The sequence below is a fragment of the Camelus ferus genome, chromosome 26, assembly GCF_009834535.1.
Source record: "Camelus ferus isolate YT-003-E chromosome 26, BCGSAC_Cfer_1.0, whole genome shotgun sequence".
NCBI lineage: Eukaryota > Metazoa > Chordata > Mammalia > Artiodactyla > Camelidae > Camelus > Camelus ferus.
Genome location: NC_045721.1, coordinates 20,178,664 through 20,196,663, shown reverse-complemented (window position 1 = coordinate 20,196,663; position 18,000 = coordinate 20,178,664). Strand labels below are relative to the sequence as shown.

Genomic DNA, 18,000 nt, shown 5'->3' with positions numbered 1-18,000 from the left:
AGTTGTTCATTCCAGCTTGTGGAGAATTAAGAGGCACAGTGAATGCGTGTTGATTGACTGATAAATATTACAGAGAAAGGAAAGAAGTCAACTCAGTGCAGCCTGAGGAAGTGGTGTCATAATTAGATAGTTCTTCTTTCTCCAGCACTGGTACATATTCCTAAGAAATTTTTGAAACTTTAAATTCATTTAAAAAGTTACTTCTCAAAATGATTTTAGGGATATTTGACATTTCCAAGAGTTGTTTTTTTTTTTCCAGTGTTCCTTTTTCATCATGCTTGCTAACACATTTTATATTGCCAGTTAAATAATTATTCCTTCATATTAAAGTACATATCACAATTGGTATATTTTTCTTTTTTAAAGATATCTTGCAAGAAAAAATGTAGACATACGCAGTTAATAACGTTCTAGAAATGATTTGTCCTTAAATACGTGATGCCCCCAAAATGGACAGTTGTTTTAAACATTCCATAAATTCATTCCCTTCCAGTCCCTTTCCAAACAACTGAAGTTAACATATATTTTAATATTGTTCTCTTAGAGTTATTTCATACTAAAATGTTCTAAGAAATTGTAAATTACTTCACAACAATAAATGACTCCACCGACTCTAAAATACAGGACCATTAAACTACCATTACTTTTTGTTTTTTGATTCATGGACTTATCAGACAATAACTGGAGGCCTGGTGCCATTAATGTACCTTTACCAAAAACACTGAAATCAAGAAGTATGTACAAAAAAGTCATTAACGCAATTATGCTTCTGTCTGGAAATTTTGTGATTAAGTGCATGAACCACAAAATAACTATCCTCCCTGTCATTAATATCCCTGCCTAATTAAGTGCATCTGAAGTAGACTTTTAATTCTCCAACTTACTTAGTTTGGGGACCAAAACACACAAACCCACATTTCAGCGCACACATTTCTAGTCGTGGTGATGCATCCCCGACCCACTGGTTACCAGGTCTGCATGGAATTCGCATTTGATCACGCATTAGTGGCAGTGAAGCACACAGTGCTCTCCCATGCCCTCGCTGAGCCTGCGGTCTTGCTGCTTCCTCTGCTGCTAAGACCATCAGTCTCTGCAAACATGGGCTGAAAGGCTCAGCTCAAGCAGAAACCCCCAGGACCAGCCAGAGCTGTCCTGGGTGCCTCTACGTTAACTTCTGCAGACGATTGTATCAGTTTCCATAATTTATCAGCATGTTTTAAGTATCTGCCTCTCCCACAGACTCTAAGGTCCTAAATGTCAGAGACCATGTCTTATCCATCGTTTATTCCCTAGACCTTGGCTGGCATTTAGGTTAGACCAGAGCCTGGTTCCCAGTAGGTCCTCAGTTAGCGTGTGTTAGGTTAAAGCACTCCTCAGCCTCAAAGAGAGACCAGGCCCGTGTATCTTTTACTCACTCTACCCACTGTGTCCTTCTTTCTCGAACTCTTTGGCATTACTGAATTGCTCCTTCATGGTCACAGGCGCTACCTCATGGGATTCCCTCAGCACTTCCATGCAGCAAATCCGATTCTACTGCAGATGGGAGACCCAAAGCAAAGAGGAGAGGCAGTGATTTGCTGGGATCACCAGGCAGCATGGAGCTACAGGCAGGTCTCAGGTCCGCCTCTCTTCTCACCGCCCTGCTCTCTTCCCTCTCCTCTTTCCCCAGCTGCTCTTGTCTCTTCCCTCCCTCCTTTCCGATCTCCTCAAATCACGAAGAGGAAGGGATCCCTCACATCCCTCTGGGGCCCTGTTAGGTCTCCCGTAAAGGATGCCAGCAGCAGCCCCCAGACAGTCCCGTTGCCTCCCCTCCACACAGGCCGACTCACCCCCCTCCCAATGTGCTAAGTATTACACTCCCTGGCAGTTGCAGTTTGGAAACTATGCCTACCTAGAAACATTTTGAAATGCCAAGTTGTTTTAAACTTGTATGATTAATTCAAATAATAACCTTTCACTAATACCATCAGCTCTTGATTGTTCACAAGCCATTATGAAAGGTGTGAGCTCCCCACTTGTCATCCCTTCCCCCACCCCCTCCCCCGGGCTTTTTGGAGGCTCCGCCAGAGGGAGAGCCCTGGAAAAGAAAGAGCCCGACTTAAAATCAATCCATTGTTCCATGTGCTATCTGCTCAGAGAAAGATTTTGCAAAGAGAAGCGTTGCAACGCTAGTCTAAAGCATGGTTTGGGAATTACAGTGGAGTGGATCTCCACCTCCCTTGATGCTGATCGCTGGCATGCAATCAAGAGATGAATACAAAGGCAATGTTAAAAAAAAAAAAAAGAGAGAGCAGCTCTTTTCAACAATAACAGCTCTTTGTTTTCACATTTGATCCTTTTTTTTTTTATTTCTAAGCAATTTGTAGAAGTCTCTTTTATAATTCTTTAATACATTTGTTATCTAAAGAGGCCACATGACTGTGGCCCAGAATCCTCTGACTTTTGAGCCGATTACTGATTTAAGTCCAGAGTTTCTTGAATTACTGATCCCTTACCTACGGAAATAATCAAGTGTTAAAACAGAAGAAGCCCTTATCTGGGCTTTTTCTCTTTTAAAATAAAGAAACAGATGCAGAGACATAACGGGACCTGCTCCAGGTCATACTCTTTGTCTCCTTGAGGCTAAGTCATACTGGGTGGCCAGTTACTGGTGGGGCTGGAATGGGAATGGGGGGGAGGGGCTGTTATTTTTACACTGTTTGAATATTGCAGAATTCACTATTTTAGTATTCTGACCAATACGTTAAATTTAAGCAATACCACATTATCCACAAAATCGTCTCTCAGTTCTTATGAACATCTTTGGAAAACACTACCTTTTCCTTGGGAAAAACACTGCATATTTATTCAGGTCTGTTACACAGAATGGATTGTTCAGGTGCAGTTTGGGCCATTATGGTAACTCTTTTCTTCAGACTCTTTTCTGCTTTACTCATCCTGCTCACTAGGAAACAGTCATTCCTTTTTCACTGTTTCTTTTATACGCAGGCCTCCGTATATTATCTCAGAATCGTAAACAGTTCCTAAGGCTCCCCACATGTCCAGCTCATCAGGTGTTAGAGCAAACGTTAGTGTTAGTAGCCTTGTTCTTCTGGAGAAATGATGATGTGCCAAAATGCTAGTAAGTTGAAAGTGCTTACATATGCAGGAATGAAACGTTTTTTTGCAAGGGTAGCTCTCTCTTTAAATCTTACCCATAGCACTTTTATTTCCTACATCTACCCAGCAGTAATATTCCAGGAGAAATATAAATCCTAAAATGAATTCATTTGTCACGTTGGTTGTTCTAAAGCAAAAATCAGGACCCAATGGAAGCAGAACTGATTTGGAAAGTTCTGTTGCACTTGATGGAAGACTCTTTTCCCAAATCATTATTAGCATGGAATTCTTTACTGATGAGTAATACCAGTAATTAGACTTTTTGTTTTAAATTATTGAGGTATAATTTACATTTTTTTTCTTTCATGCAGTTCCTTTGGTCAGTTCAGTGGGCAAAATACAAATTTAGCTTTCATTTTTTCTCTTAGATACTATGATAGATGGTAAAGATGATCCCTAAATTAATACAGATTACAATTGGAATTACTATCAATTTTTGTAGCGAAATTCTCTCTCCAGCTAAGCTAGTTGTAGCTGTGGTAGGAGCTTTTTCCTCTCTAAGGTATCAAATTCCTAGTCAACAAAAACCAAGGTCAACAGAGGCAATATGCTGGCCCTCCTGTGCCCAACATTACTTTTAATCCTGGGCCTGTCTGTCACTATGCCAAGCACAAAAGAAATGAGGAATCCGGGGTATTCTTTGGGCAGAATTTGCCCTGCTGGGTGCATATTGCTAGAGAAATAGCAAGAAATACAAGTTTTCGGTCCTCAGCTGTAAAGAAATCTTGGTCGTTTGGAATGTCCAAACCTTTCTTGACGCACTTTAAGACCGCGCATCTAGAAAGGAGTTCCTCTGCAAGTGACTGATTCCCTAGAAGAGCGAAATGCTGATACCATCATTCAAGACTCGGCACCAGAAGGCTGGATGGCCGCCATTGAGGCTCCTTGCGTTTCTGTAACTGCGTTTGCAGCTTATAAACAAAACCCAACGTTCTGTTTTCAGTAGGTCTTACCTAATATGTCAGGTGGAGGTAGTAAGTTTTTTATTTACCAAAAACGTATGTATCAGGTACATATTACAGTGATTTCCTTATCTATAATACACGGGGGTTAAGAGAAAGAATCGTTTTGTGTGTGTGTGTGTGTGTGTGTGTGTGTGTGTGTGTGTGTGTTGCATTACTACAGGAACATTTAAGACAAGCATTTTCAAGAAATGCTGTATGCTTGGCCCCCAAACGCTTTCTTTTTCTAAATAAGGCAGGAGGGTGATAAAAGACAGGGAAAGAATTTGATTGGCCCATGGAGAGCCAATTGAAAGGCTTTGTCTGGAAGACTACAGTGTGCAGGCCAAACTATGTGGCAGGCTGGCAAAAGTCATAAAGTCATCTTTACTTCCCAGTTTCATTTTTTACCAAGATGATAAAAAGCAGAAGTAAAGAAAAATCTGACTGTGATCTTAGGTGATGGAACTTCAGGGAAATCTTTTCCCCCATCCATTTCTGAGAATGAATACAGCAAAACCATTAGTGAAGATGGGCTCAGGAAAAAAAAAATAATAGAAGTTCTTACCCTCTAACATACTGTCTGTAACTAAGACTTATTTATATGAATTTCCAAAGAATGAACAAAATGCATTCTTTCTAATGTTTCCCTACTGCTCCTGAAAATAAATGACTCTGCCAAGATTTGCAGTGGTGCCATCCATACCCCAATGATAGGTGCTTTGTTGAACTGCCTCCCTGGCTGGCATAATTTGCAGAAGTTAGGCTGCTCAGCATAAAATATTCTGTGTTTGTCCTGAATATTTTGCCTTGTGAGACAAGCTGGGTACAATTTATGCTCCAGTGTGTGCTACAGCAACTGAGACGTCACATTGTGCGATGCTGAAGGTATGTCTGCTGTAATTTACTGTGTAGCTTTAGAGGGGGTTACTTTTACCTTTACTGTTGTTAAATGGTTCCCTTACCTCTGAGGGATTATTTGCATATATTTAACAGAATGCAGACCTGGCCACATTTGTTTCTGATGTCTAATTAGATGTGAAGGAACCTCAACTTAATATCATGCTTTAAATTTAACTCTGGTGAACTGTGACTGAAAATGATATTACAGTCTATTAGGTACGATCTGGAAAAATAAGCATGTAATTTGTAGTATTATTATTACAACCCCTTTAACTGCATATGTTTCAAACACTATTATGCAATGAATGTCACTACCATTACAGTTTTGACATTTTAAATGAAACCGGGTGAGGAGTCATAAAATTTAAATAAAAGAATATTCCATACTATTAAAGTTAAGGCCTAGTCATTTCCCATAAACTTGAAAGTCTGTATTTAATCTGTTTAGCCAGTTAACTAATCGTTTTTTGTTAATGATGTGGCAGATAAGAAGTGCAAAACACTTCTTACTTAGTGAAGATTAACCATTAAACTTTAATTGGCATTCACCATTTAACAGAAATCTCCTGCACAACAGACTTTCTGTTGTGAATTTTAAGTGTTAAAAAAGAAATGCAAACATTGTATTTTGAAGGTTCTCCCAAATTTCTTAGGTTGCAGTCGCTCCAGAAAGAGAGAATGTTGTTTACAGTTTCATCTTCAACTTTCATAGTAAAATTCTCCGTTGAGTTTCTAGAAATGCCCTGAGGTGACGATTGGTGGGCAGTGGTGTTTTTGTGCAGGAAATGCAGAAACAGTAGATGAAAAAAGACTTTAAGAAGCTCACAGAGAAAAAAATGTGACAATGAGTGTGTATATGTCCATGTATGACTGAAAAATTGTGCTGAACACTGGAATTTGACACAACATTGTAAAATGATTATAAATCAATAAAAATGTTAAAAAAAAAAAAAAAAAAGAAGCTGGCCAGGTGTGTTTAGTGATTTAGGCATTTGTACAAATAGGATTGACCCTGGTTCCTATGTTGCAATGGTAATCCACACAATTGGACTCAGAAGGGAAACAAGGAAGGGAGAGAAGAAAGGAAAACAATTGAGAAAATTTCAGCCTATGTTAATAAATTCGCCCAAGAGATGTGTTTTGAGCACTTGCTACATTCTGGGAATGTGATTGATGCTCAAAAAAAAGTCATGCTGACGTGATTTCTTTTTTCTTTTTTTTGGACGGAGGGGAAATCATTAGGTCTATTTATTTATTACTAGTTTCTGTTTGTTCGTTTGCTTGCTTGTTTGTTTTAATGGAGGCACTGGGGATTGAACCCAGGACCTAGTACATGATAAGCACGCGCTCTACCACTGAGCCATACCCTCCTCCTCCATGTGAATGTTGATTGATATTTTTATTCACGGTAATGAGGCAGATGAAACTGATATAACAAAAATGCATGTTGAAGCTTTACTTTTTCATCAATTATGTGGGCCACTTCATTGCTGAAACAGATAATGGTTTCCAAATATTGGAAGACTAATTCCTCATTTTTTTATTTGTTATTTTAAATGTAAGGCTCAACACCCTTTTAGCATAATCTGCATTATTAATAGCTTCTCCATTAGTTTTGCTCAGTCTAGATGATCAACAAAACAGTAAGTCAAGTCCTGATTTGAATAGCATTTACCGACTTCTAGGGTGTAAATTCTCTCATCACGGCTGAATTTAAGCTGTCACTGCGCTATCGCTGGACGTTGAGTTGGGAGTGCAGACGAGCCCACCATGATAAGTGGTTATTAACACCATGCAGATGGAGTAAATATAAATAATCTTAAGAGCTTAGATGATAGAAGAACATACTGCTGCACTAATGAAGTGATGAGTTTGGGGTAGTTTTGTTTTTACTATAAATTAATTGCATGTGATTAGCAACCGGCTTGAAAAATCCCTGATTACAGGGATAATATAGCAATCTGTATGCACAAGGAAGGATGAGTCAGCTCCTACCCCTTCTGCTACGTGGAGAATGGCTGTTGAGGCAAAGGTAGACACAAGAAGTTCTGACAGTAGTCTGAGTGAAAGACGGTGGTGGTTTGAGCTGGGGTGGGGGTGGTGGAGGTCGTGCTGTCCAACACCAGACTCTGTGCCCCACGCACAGGTTGGCCGAGCAAATCGAAACATCGGAAATTGGGGCAGAGAAAGGTTTATGGGTTTATTTCAGAGCTAAGCAAAGAGAACAAGCAGTTTGTGCTCAGAAAGCCCGAACTCCCTGATGGTTTTGGGTGGAAGAGTTTTTATGGGCCAAATGTTGGGGGGAGGGCCGCAGTCTGAGGGACTTTCTTCTGATTGGTTGTTGTGAGGTGACAGGGTGGTGCTTGGGGAATCTCAACCATCAGCCTTCTGGTTCCAACCAGTCTGGGGACAGGGCTTGTGCTCAGCATGAAGTTACTATCCTCCACCTGGGCAGGGGCCTCGGTTTCTTTAGAAGAACTCTGAGATCAGATCAGTGTCAGATAGCTCCGTATATTTCTTGAGGAGGAGCCAGGACCCTGCCCCATCTCTGCACTACTGTTGTTTCGCCATCTTCCTTTTTTTTCTGCATTCCCCTCACTTCCCTAATTAGTAACTGTGTGAATCTGCCCTTTGAAACTCAGGGAAGGTCTGGAAGGCTAGAAGTCTTTTTCCTACAAACAGGAAATGGGGGACAGGCTTTTGTACCCAGGAGGGCCCCACAGAGCCCTGCTTCATTTCAAGAGTAAGGTGTAGTTGGCTGTGAGACCTTTTTTTTGGAAAAAAAACCACGGAAGAACTTTCTGATGAATTAGATATGAAGGTTGCACTTAATGCCTTAGCATCCTCGTGTTTGTTTGAATTTAGAGCATTTTATTTTTTTGGCAAATTTTTTGTCTAAATCTGTAATTATGTTCCTGTTCCTTTTATGCAATACAAATAAATATCAAACAGGTGAGCTTATTTAATAACATTAATCTTACAACACAATTAACACAACATTATTAGAACTGGAGATGGATGAGCCCAGTTAAAGCAGCATCATGGATTTGTAGAAATGTAGATACTTGTGTTCTGTTTCCAGACCATTTCAAAATCCAGATGTTCTTGGTTTTGCTCTTTTTTAGGTACACACTCTGTCAGCACATTAGTACTTGGGTATATGAAAAAGAAACATGTACATAATCAATGATTTGGAATTATGCAGCATATTTATAAACTGGATGAAATGACACCTCTATATGAATAATGTTGATCCTTACAAAGAGGATATATTCTTGTGAACTCAGTTCTTACCTGGTCAGATTTTTCTTTTTTCCAACTATAATGCATATATTAGCCCATGGACGCAGGATTTCTTTCAGGAGAGATTGAGTGTTTACTACATATCAACATGAATAAGCCATTCTGTAATGATAAAAGATAATAAAGACAAAATCCACCTTTATTTTAAGGGAGTAATTTAATCACAGAGCTGTTCTTTAGCTTTTTTCATCCTTGTTGAGTGTTAGGAATGGACGCCATGTCTTTTCAGTGATTAAAGAAATTAGCATCATCACTGATGCTCCGTGAACATGCCCCACTGTCTGTGGGTGAGTGTTAGAAAATTTCAATAAGCAGTGATTAGATTAGCCCTTAAATTTCAGTTCAAATTAGAAGTACTAATAATTGTGTTTACTATTGCTCCAGAAAGTGTCAGCTTATTTCCCCCCATTTGTGATTAAATATAAGCTTAGAATTGATCCCTCCTATTTTATGAACTTCTTTTTTTTTTAAGAATTAAGATTGAAATTGACTCCCTAGTTTAAGTGAATAATGTTTTCACACTATCAGTGCCTTATTGAATGTCTGAAACCTAAGAAAGTCACGGACAGCAGATCAATGCTTCTTTCTTTTACATTCTGAGTGGAAATGTGAATTACAAAAGAGTAACTGATCACTTCTCAGAAAAAAAGTTACAGTTCCCTACTAATGCGCTTTGTCTTATCAAATATGTTTTGTTGTCACCTTGATAAGGTCAGAGGACATAAATTGCTTGTACATCCACTTTGTATAAATAGCAAAATGGAGGTAACTCTGTGGGGCCAGGAAACCCAGATTTCAGCCATATGGATTCAGCCAACTTCATGGTAGTTGGTAGTTCACCCTCATTCTATTCCAAATTTTCTCACCAGTGAAAATAAGGGAGTGAACTTAAGTTCTAAGTTCTTTTAGATTTATAAAATAATCCCAGGGTTTTCCATTTATTATCATTTTGGTTTTCATATATTGTATTTGAAGTGTCTGAGAAACAGCAAGGTATTATACCTATATGAAATGCCTCAAAATGTGCTTTTCTTTACTGTGCACATCAATTATTTGAAAAAAGTCTTACCTTAATCGTATGGTCAGTTCCAATAACAAAGGTAGATATGAGGCAGCTGGAGTCAATACCCAGCACATGTGTCTGGGTTAACTAGTTTATTCAAATAAGGGTTCAATTAACTTTAGAAATAAATGTTTCCATTATAATGTTTTGTTGTTGTTAGATTGTGTTCATTTGCTTCTTTGGATATCAATAATTAACTGAGAAATCCGTTTACCATCTTTCTAAAGAGCCCTAATTTGTTGATATGATTTAGGTTATTTGAAAGCATTTATCATACCCATTTAACTTCTACTGCTACTAAATACATCATTATTTTTTATTAAAGTTCTCATTTCCATTAAGCGTACTAAGTAGAAAATAACTATAAAATCCTGCAAAAATGTTTTTGTAAGTTGGGATAGATTAGGAGAAAAAAGAACCACTGAGATTAGAAGGATTCCGGAGACTTAAGCAAGTAGGATAAAGCAAAGATAAAACACATTCTTCTGCTCCCAGGCCCCCCATTCTAAGCTCAGCTTCCCCTTGAAATCGGCCACTCCAGAGAACACTGGTTGGGCTTCCACATCTGGTCTTTCAGGAATCCCATTATCTGTCTTAGCTGCAGCCACCATGAGAAATTAGGAGGTGAGAAAGCTGATCTCTCAATTTCTTGGTCATTTCTACCTTCCACTCCAGCCTCTCCATTCCTCTGTGCTGCCCTTCTCATTGTGTGCCACTTAGAACCTTGCAATTTCATTTCCACTCTCTCCATGGAGACCCCATTCATTACAAATCCCCTCATGCTGCAGACATTCACGTCTTCATTGACCCAAAACTCTATACAGACTCCAGACTATTTAAGGCGTCTCACACCCACAGTAGTAAGCTGTGTTGATACCACCAGGGACATATCCCAGCACTCGAAGGGCCAAGTCTTTCTGTCCCATCACATATCTACTCTCCAGATTATTCTTCCTTTTTTTGCCCTCCAACTTATTGAACTCATCTCTCTTTCTCTCTCTCTCTCTTTCTCTTATTCTCTCTCTCTCTTCTGCTCTCCCTACATAGCCTCTTTTTTTAAAAAGACTTGGATATTTTTCCTTCAGAAATAAAAAAGGCATTAACGTTTGTAGATTACCCTATGACTTCTAAGAAAGTAATGCTCAGTTTGGTTTCAAGCAAATAATTGCACACATTTAACAATATATGTACTTTTTTTTTTGAAAACCCATTCTTGTGGATTCTTTCTTTCTTCTTTACATTCCGAAATCCTGGCTTTTCTCTTCTGTTTGTCCCCCACGGCCCTTCCAGCAGAAGCAGGTAAAGGGTAAGTTCCTTGCTCCCTGTAGCATCCAGCCTCACTGCCTGGGACCCATGGCTACTGTTTATTGTGGATCAGAGGAGTAGGGAGGCAGGAGACTGTAGACCTGCTCACCAGTCATAGTCCAGATAACTTGCAGAATTCAAGGTTTGGTTTTTCCCTCTCTAATTGCGACTCTCTGTGCCTCCACCTCTCAGCGCCCCACCCACAAGCCCGATCTTTGTCTTCATGGTAGCCTTTCTTTATCTGGGCCTTCATCTGCTGGCACAACATCATTTTTGCCCTGCCTGCCTACCCTTGTTGCCCTTCCACAGTCTGGGGCCTGTGGGCAGGCTTCACAGTCAGGCATTAAACACCACCCTAAACCTTTTGCCTTTTGCCTCACTGGCTCGCTCAATATGCCAATTCCTGGCACCAGGGAAATCCCATTACCAAATCTCTCTTTTCCTCCCAAGTGTCCAAAGGTTATCGAGGAAAGTCAGAAAAAAACACTTATTAAAAAATCATGCCATCTAACGTCAGCTGGGCCTTCACTGCTACTTGCATCCTTTTATCCTTACATATTGATTAAACATCAACATTCTGAAAAATCCATCTGGGCAGTCACAGAAGTTGAAAGGCTTGCGCATGCTAGCCTATGGGTCAGAGAATGGACAAAGGGAAGCTCTAGAGCAGGCTGGTCCAGGACAGGAGTGACAAGCAGGGCCCAGCAGAGTCGGGTCAGAGGAGAGCCCAGAGCAGCCTGCTTGTTAGGAGGGGTGCCGCTGTTTGCACAGGCCCCAACGCCTGTGCCTAGAGCCGACAAAGATAAATTCCACTGTGGTTGCACAAATAGACTTTCCTCTTCCTCAGCCAATAAATATCCCATATTCTGAATAGGCCCCCAGTTGACTTCTTGGTACAATTTGAGTTGATGGTCTGCACAGCTGTGTAGAAATAAGGGCTTGGGTTACATCACAGACAACCTCTCTGACTATAATTGCCCCATTATGGGAGCGATCAACTGAGACGCCATCCCCAAAAGTCCCTCCTTGTGAACTCCCTGAGACCGGATCCAGACCGTCTTTGATGGAAGGCCAATTGCTTAGGGATTTACTGCTGTTAGCGGCTCTGTAGACAGCAAGAAGGCTTGCTTTCAGGGCACAACGATGGAACCATCTGTTTGCGCAAACCTTCATCCCCTGGGGGCTTTGTGGATGTTGTTGTTATTGTTATTCTTCATTATTTATTGATCCTCAGAAATACATAATGTACTCAGAGACGATAATGGTCATGGAAAATACAGTTTATGTGTATGAAAAATGTTCAGTCTAAGATACTCTACAGAATGTTCAGAAGAATAGGGCTTCTTACATGATCACTGATGGAGCTGACTATTTAGAGGTAGTGGAATTTTTGTTTGTTTTTCCTTTAGGTAAAAGTGAGTGTTTAAAAAAAAAAAAAAGGAAAGGAAACCATTCTGACCACTGGAATCTTTGTTCAAATCATCTCACGTGTCAGTGGTTCACAGAATTTACCTGATCCTCATCAATTTGGATTCCCTACTTAATCCCTCACTCATTTCTCTCCCTTCCTTTCCGTACCCTTTTCTCTTCCTTCATTCCTTCACTCATTTATTCAAGAAATACATATAAGCAGGTCTTATGAGTCAGACTTCGTGGAATCAAAGATTAATGAACTACTGTCATTATCTCAAGAGCTTATCTTTTAAAAAGAAGCCAAAGCAATTTACCACATATCACCCCCCCCATCTTGGTAGAAATACATAGATGCTGCCCTCAAGATTAATAACCTCATAATTAGTATTGTGGCTAAGATCCTTAATAGTGCAATTACTAGAATATTTATTATTCATTATATGGATGACATTAAAGGGAAATTGTTTTTAAAATTTGCTTAGAATCAGATTTATGATATTGTAAATATAAATTTAGGGATATAGAGTATGGAAGACTTTTTTTTTTAATTTAGTAGTGTTTCTTCTCTCCAAATTGTGCAGTTTTTCTCAATTTTTGTCTAATTCTAACTTCTTTCCATGGCAATGTCTTTGTCTAAAATTTATCTCAGTGGAATTTCCCAATATTCAAGAATGGATGAATATTTGCAAAGTAATCATCAACTAAAATAAAATCAAACATGTTTTAGAACATTAAGCTTTTATAGAATAAAATTAGCAATAATTTCATCTATTTTCCTTAATAAAAATTTTTTTAGGATGCTTTATTATAAATGTAGTCACATGTTTTAACATTTAGTTATATAGCAAGTTTTCTAAGTTTGCATCTGTCATAGCAGAAATTTTCAGTAATCGGGACAATGTATTGATGTTTGTTTTCTTTGACCTTTATAAACATTAGTGTCTTTACAGAAGTTCAATATTTTCTTTTGAATACTTAGAATTCAATGGAGAGAATCCTAAAGAAAGGCACAATCCATCTTTACACCCATGTCCATATATGCAGTTTTCTACTTTATGCTTTTCGTTCTCAGTCTTAATAATAGTTCTTCGATAAGAAACTTAATATCACCGTGGGATTAATCCACATGGCTAGAATTGACCAAAATCTGTATATCGTCCGTAGGATAGACGGAATCCATTCATATAAGCTGCTTTGGATTAGAAAAAGAAAATTGTTATCTGAATATTGTCTTAAATAATCACATGTGAGAGGCAAAAATTTCTCTGAAAATTGCCAAATTGTTTCTTCTTCAATATTTTAATTTTAATGATTTCAAGCTATAGCCCAGCAATGATAGTCAAACTATAAGTAGAATGTCCATTAATTAATTGTCCAATATATGTAAAGACCACTGATGAATTTCAAAAGTTTAGAAATGCACTGTACATTTTGATCTGGGAGCTATGGATCAATATTTGATATTTGCAAGCATTTCTTGAGCCAGTTTCTTGAAATTCCTTCCAAATAAGATTTTTGTTCACATACCAGCCATAAAATATGTAGAATTTATCCATCCAAGTACTCACTTACTTTTGATCAAATATTTACTAAGGTATTACCAAGTGCACTTTGTAGTACAATGTGTCAGACAGGGGTCTGTGATTTCCCTGAAACTGTTTTCCTTCAGAGTTTGATGGGGACTTCACCATATAGGCCATCTCTAGCCTGTACGATGTCTTTGTGAGTTTAAGAACTCAGGAGCGTGGGCTGAAATTTCAGCCACTTTGAACTTTTGGCTGGGTGTTCCCCTGTAACACACAATCTCCCCATTGATACTGTGGCATCTCTGAGTATGTGTACATTGCACACAAAGACAGAGGTCCTGAAGAATGCTGTTCCAGAAGAGAGGGATCATCAGGGAATATATGGCAATGGGAGCCAGCTTCCCAAGACGGTTTCCAGCGATCCTTACCTTAGCAATCACACCTCGCATAACCCTTCCAACAAGTACAGGGTGGAGCTTCCAAGATTAGGTTTTACAAGACTGGTTCCATCTTGGGTGGTCGCTCTCTCTCTCCTTCCCTCCCTCTTTCCCGTTGCTTGCTCTTGGGGAAGTGACCTGCCCTGTCATGAGGCAACCTTCTGAAAGACTCATAAAGCAAAGGACCAAGACCTACCAACAGCCTTATGAGCAGCCTTGGAAGCTGATGCCCCACTCCTGCACCAAGAGGAGCTCTCACTAAGTCCACAGCCCTGACCTATGGGTTGACTGCAATTTCATGAGTCATTGAGCCACGGGCACTCAGCTAAGTCATCTCTGAATTCCTGACTCACAGAAATATGAGATAATAATGTTTTAACACTGAAGGGTACTAAATTCTGTCTTTCTTACCTCAAAATTTTTTTTTAATTTTTCACTTTTACAAAGTTCCAAAATGAGTCTTCCTGGAAGAGCATCTCTGCTGGACAGCTTTCTTCCAAGTGGGGACGAAAGAACCCAGGCTTTTTCCATGTTGTAGCAGTGCCTTCCTTTAGGTCCTAGGAGTTCTTTCCATTCAAACAGCAGATGGAGAGAGATCACTAATGGATGGAGGTTCATTTGTGGGGAGGAGACAGGGGTAGACCTGTATCTTTCTATGAGAGGTGTAGGCCTGGAAATTACATACATCACTTTTGTCAATATTCCATTGGCCACAACCTAATGACATGGCAACACTTAATTGGAAGAGGGCTGGGGAATGTAACCTAGCTGTGTGCCTAGAAGGAAAAAGGAAATGCTTTGGTAAACAACTTGTCAGTCTCTACCATCTGAGGCATGGTGTGTTTGGGCTGGGACGGGGGCGGGTGAGAGAAGAAGGAGGAGAAACTTCCAGGCAGAGAGGAAACAGCTCCCTGGGAACTGAAGTACTTAGGCACAGGAGTGGCGGACAAAGCCTGAGAGGGACCACAATCAGACAGTAGGCACTTCATTTTCTCTATGAAGTGAGTAAAGAAGCAAATTTGAAAAACAGCAGGAGGCTAATTATGAAGAAATAAAAAATACATATTTTAGAAATGTAATTATGTCCAAAGCTAGCAGATTTTGAGATTTGGAAGTGCCGATGCCAATTACCCAGGTCAGATTCTAACAAGATATCGAGAACATCTCAAGCATGAGAATATCGGTACGTAAAAGCAAGTCAGAGGCCTCACACAAGACATCTGATTGCACTTAAGCGAAAACCTGGTTCTTTAAGGTAGCACTCTTCCATGGGAGAGTGCTGAAAATAAAAGAACTCAATTCCAACAGCAGAAATTTGGCTGTCAACACATTGCCAGCATTGTAGGTTTCCAAAATACGCATTTTGATTGGCCCAACTTTTAGTCTCTGTGTGCTCTGATTTCAGTTTCCTTTATCTTCACATTTCAGTCTAATAAATGTGAAGGCATCTTCCAGTAGAGGGTATATCTGATGTGAAATCTTAGAGAGAGCAGAGATTTACATGAAATAAAAGATGATTTTTGTTGCCCATGATACTTCCTTTCTGAAGCTAAGGATTCCCTTGTTTTCTTAGTTCTGCTGGTGGGAAATGAAAGAGACTAAATCTGGAACATTCCTTGCTGACATAAGGACAAAACTACCTCCATAAATTTAATAAAGAAATGATTTTATTCCCATGGTTCATTCTTATTTGTAAAACCATCGTGTTTAAATTATACAGATCAGAGATTGGAAGAGAAAATATTGTATTAGACCATATAAACCATTAAGAAATATTTTCAAATAATTAAAGGATAATTTGAACAAATATTTTCAGTAGATCTAAAATCTCTTTCATAATAACAATAACAAGTGATGAGCCTGAGATTTGCTATCATTTTGAAAGCTGCCCCTTTAAATCCAAGGAGTGAAGTTTAGGGTTTTAATGGAATCTGTTTTATATCAAATAAGCATTTGGAAAAAAGCCGGTAAATCTTACTCGACTCTGAAAGATGAGTAGGTGTTTCTCAATGAATGTGAATTCTGCTGTTTTCATTTTGGCTTGGATATTAAAACTTTAGAGGAAAATATTAGTTGAGGTTTTTTTGGCCTACTTTATCATTTTAAAGGCTGTCTTTACCATCATAATAAAAGGTCATCATTTATATTGAAATGACTGAAAATACATTGATTTTGAAACAATTAGTTGAAGAAAAAATTGGAAGTGTCACCCCAACACTTCTGCTAGCCCATCAGCTTCTGTGCAGTGAAAAGGCACTTGACTGTGTGCTCTGTCCTGGCATCTTTTCTTACCTCTCATATAATTTGGGACCAGTTGTTTACCATCTCTGATGGGCCTCTTAGCCTATATACTGTGTGACTGAAGCCATCTCCTCCCAGCGGAGCATCCTTGAGCAGAAAGCATCCTGCCAGCTGCACAGGGTGGTCCTGCACCAGTGGTATCTACTGTACCCGCTGTCAGGACAGAAGCGAATAAAAGCCTCTGAAATTTACAAAGTACTACTCAAATCTGAAGTATTGCCGTCTAGATCATGGGTTGCAAACCATTTCTGTAAAGGGCTAGGGAGGAAATACTTGTAGGCTTTTTGGACCATTCTATCCCTGTAGCAACTTCTCCGTTGTAGCAAGAAGCAGTTACAGAGCGAATGTAAAGCGAACTCGTGTGGTCCTGCTCCAGTAAAACTCCACTGATGGACACTTAAACTTGGGATTCACTTAATGATTGTGTGTCATCAAATACTCTTCTCTATATTTTTTCCCCAAACATTTAGAAATGTAAAAATTGTTCTTAGCTCACAGGCCACATAAAATTGGGCAGGGGGCTCGACTTGGCCCACAGGCTGTGGTTTGCTGACTCCTAACTAGAGATCACTTTATCCGACTACTCAGAGGAATCTCCTGTCTTGCCACTCAGAGAGTATAATCCTGGGAGCTTGTGAGAGATGCAGTCTCAGGCTCCTACCCAGACTGGTAGAATCAGAATCTGCATTTCTAGCAGGATTCCCTAGATGAGTGCTGTGCTTCTTCAGATTTGAGACGCCTTGATGTGGAATGCAGTTAGGCATCGGAAAGAGTACAGGAAACAGCAGGCTTTCTGAATAGAGTAAGTGTAAACCGCAGCAGGACACACTAAGCATCGTGCGTTTATTAACAGAAGAGCACTTCAGGTGTTCTTGCAGAACCAAAGTTTATGTAAGTGTGTGTATTTCTATACACATAGTGTACATATTTATATGTAGACACGTCATATGTATAATGTGTGTGCGTGTATACATACACTGTCTGAGGAGAGGGTTTACCAGTCCTCAGCCAATTGCCAAGTATGGTACTTTGCCATCATCAGGGTCCATCTGATAATGGTAACAAATAATACCTAAAAGCCTGAACTGTTTTTTAAAAATTAAATTAAATTAAAATTGTAACCCATCAGAGGTCGAGACTGACTGTGTGTCAAGTGGGACAGTGTGTGTGCACTCAGGAGTCCCTGAGGGCGTCATCCCATTACAGCAAAATGCAGTAGAGTGATGTTCGTGGTGATAACCCCAAGGCAGCAAGGAAAGGTTAGATTATGTTCAGTCTTCTCTGCTTAAGAAGATTGGGACATGTCCTTGCACTTTAAGAAGATTTCCATCACAGGCAGTTAAAATGAAAAGAATGGTTGTGCTTAAAGAAGCTTACCTTCAATTATTTGAAAAATATTTTATTTAGAATGACATTCTCTACTGGTGTTAGAATGATGGCTTTGTCTCTTTAATTTTTTTTTCAACGTGTAGAATTTCATCTACCATTCTTGAGGATGGACATCTCAAATCTTTCATTTCATGCTGCCCATTTGAGAAGTGGAAATTTCCATCTTCATTTTATTTTCTTTTTCACCTTTAATTTCTTAATAGAACCAGAAACCCGCTGTTACAGGTTAACAGGTGATCGTGGAAGTTAGAAAAGAAGTT

At 39.3% G+C, this 18,000-nt stretch overlaps 1 long non-coding RNA gene and 1 other non-coding gene across 2 annotated transcripts in view; one reads left to right on the top strand and one right to left on the bottom strand.

Annotated features, from left to right (window-relative positions):
• Positions 1–18,000, top strand: part of LOC116660061 — a 933,517-nt gene that overhangs the window by 749,940 nt on the left and 165,577 nt on the right. The gene's annotated exons all lie outside the window — the stretch shown is intronic.
• TRNAD-AUC lies at positions 6,302–6,373 on the bottom strand. The gene has a single exon. It is a non-coding gene; the product is annotated as a tRNA-Asp (tRNA).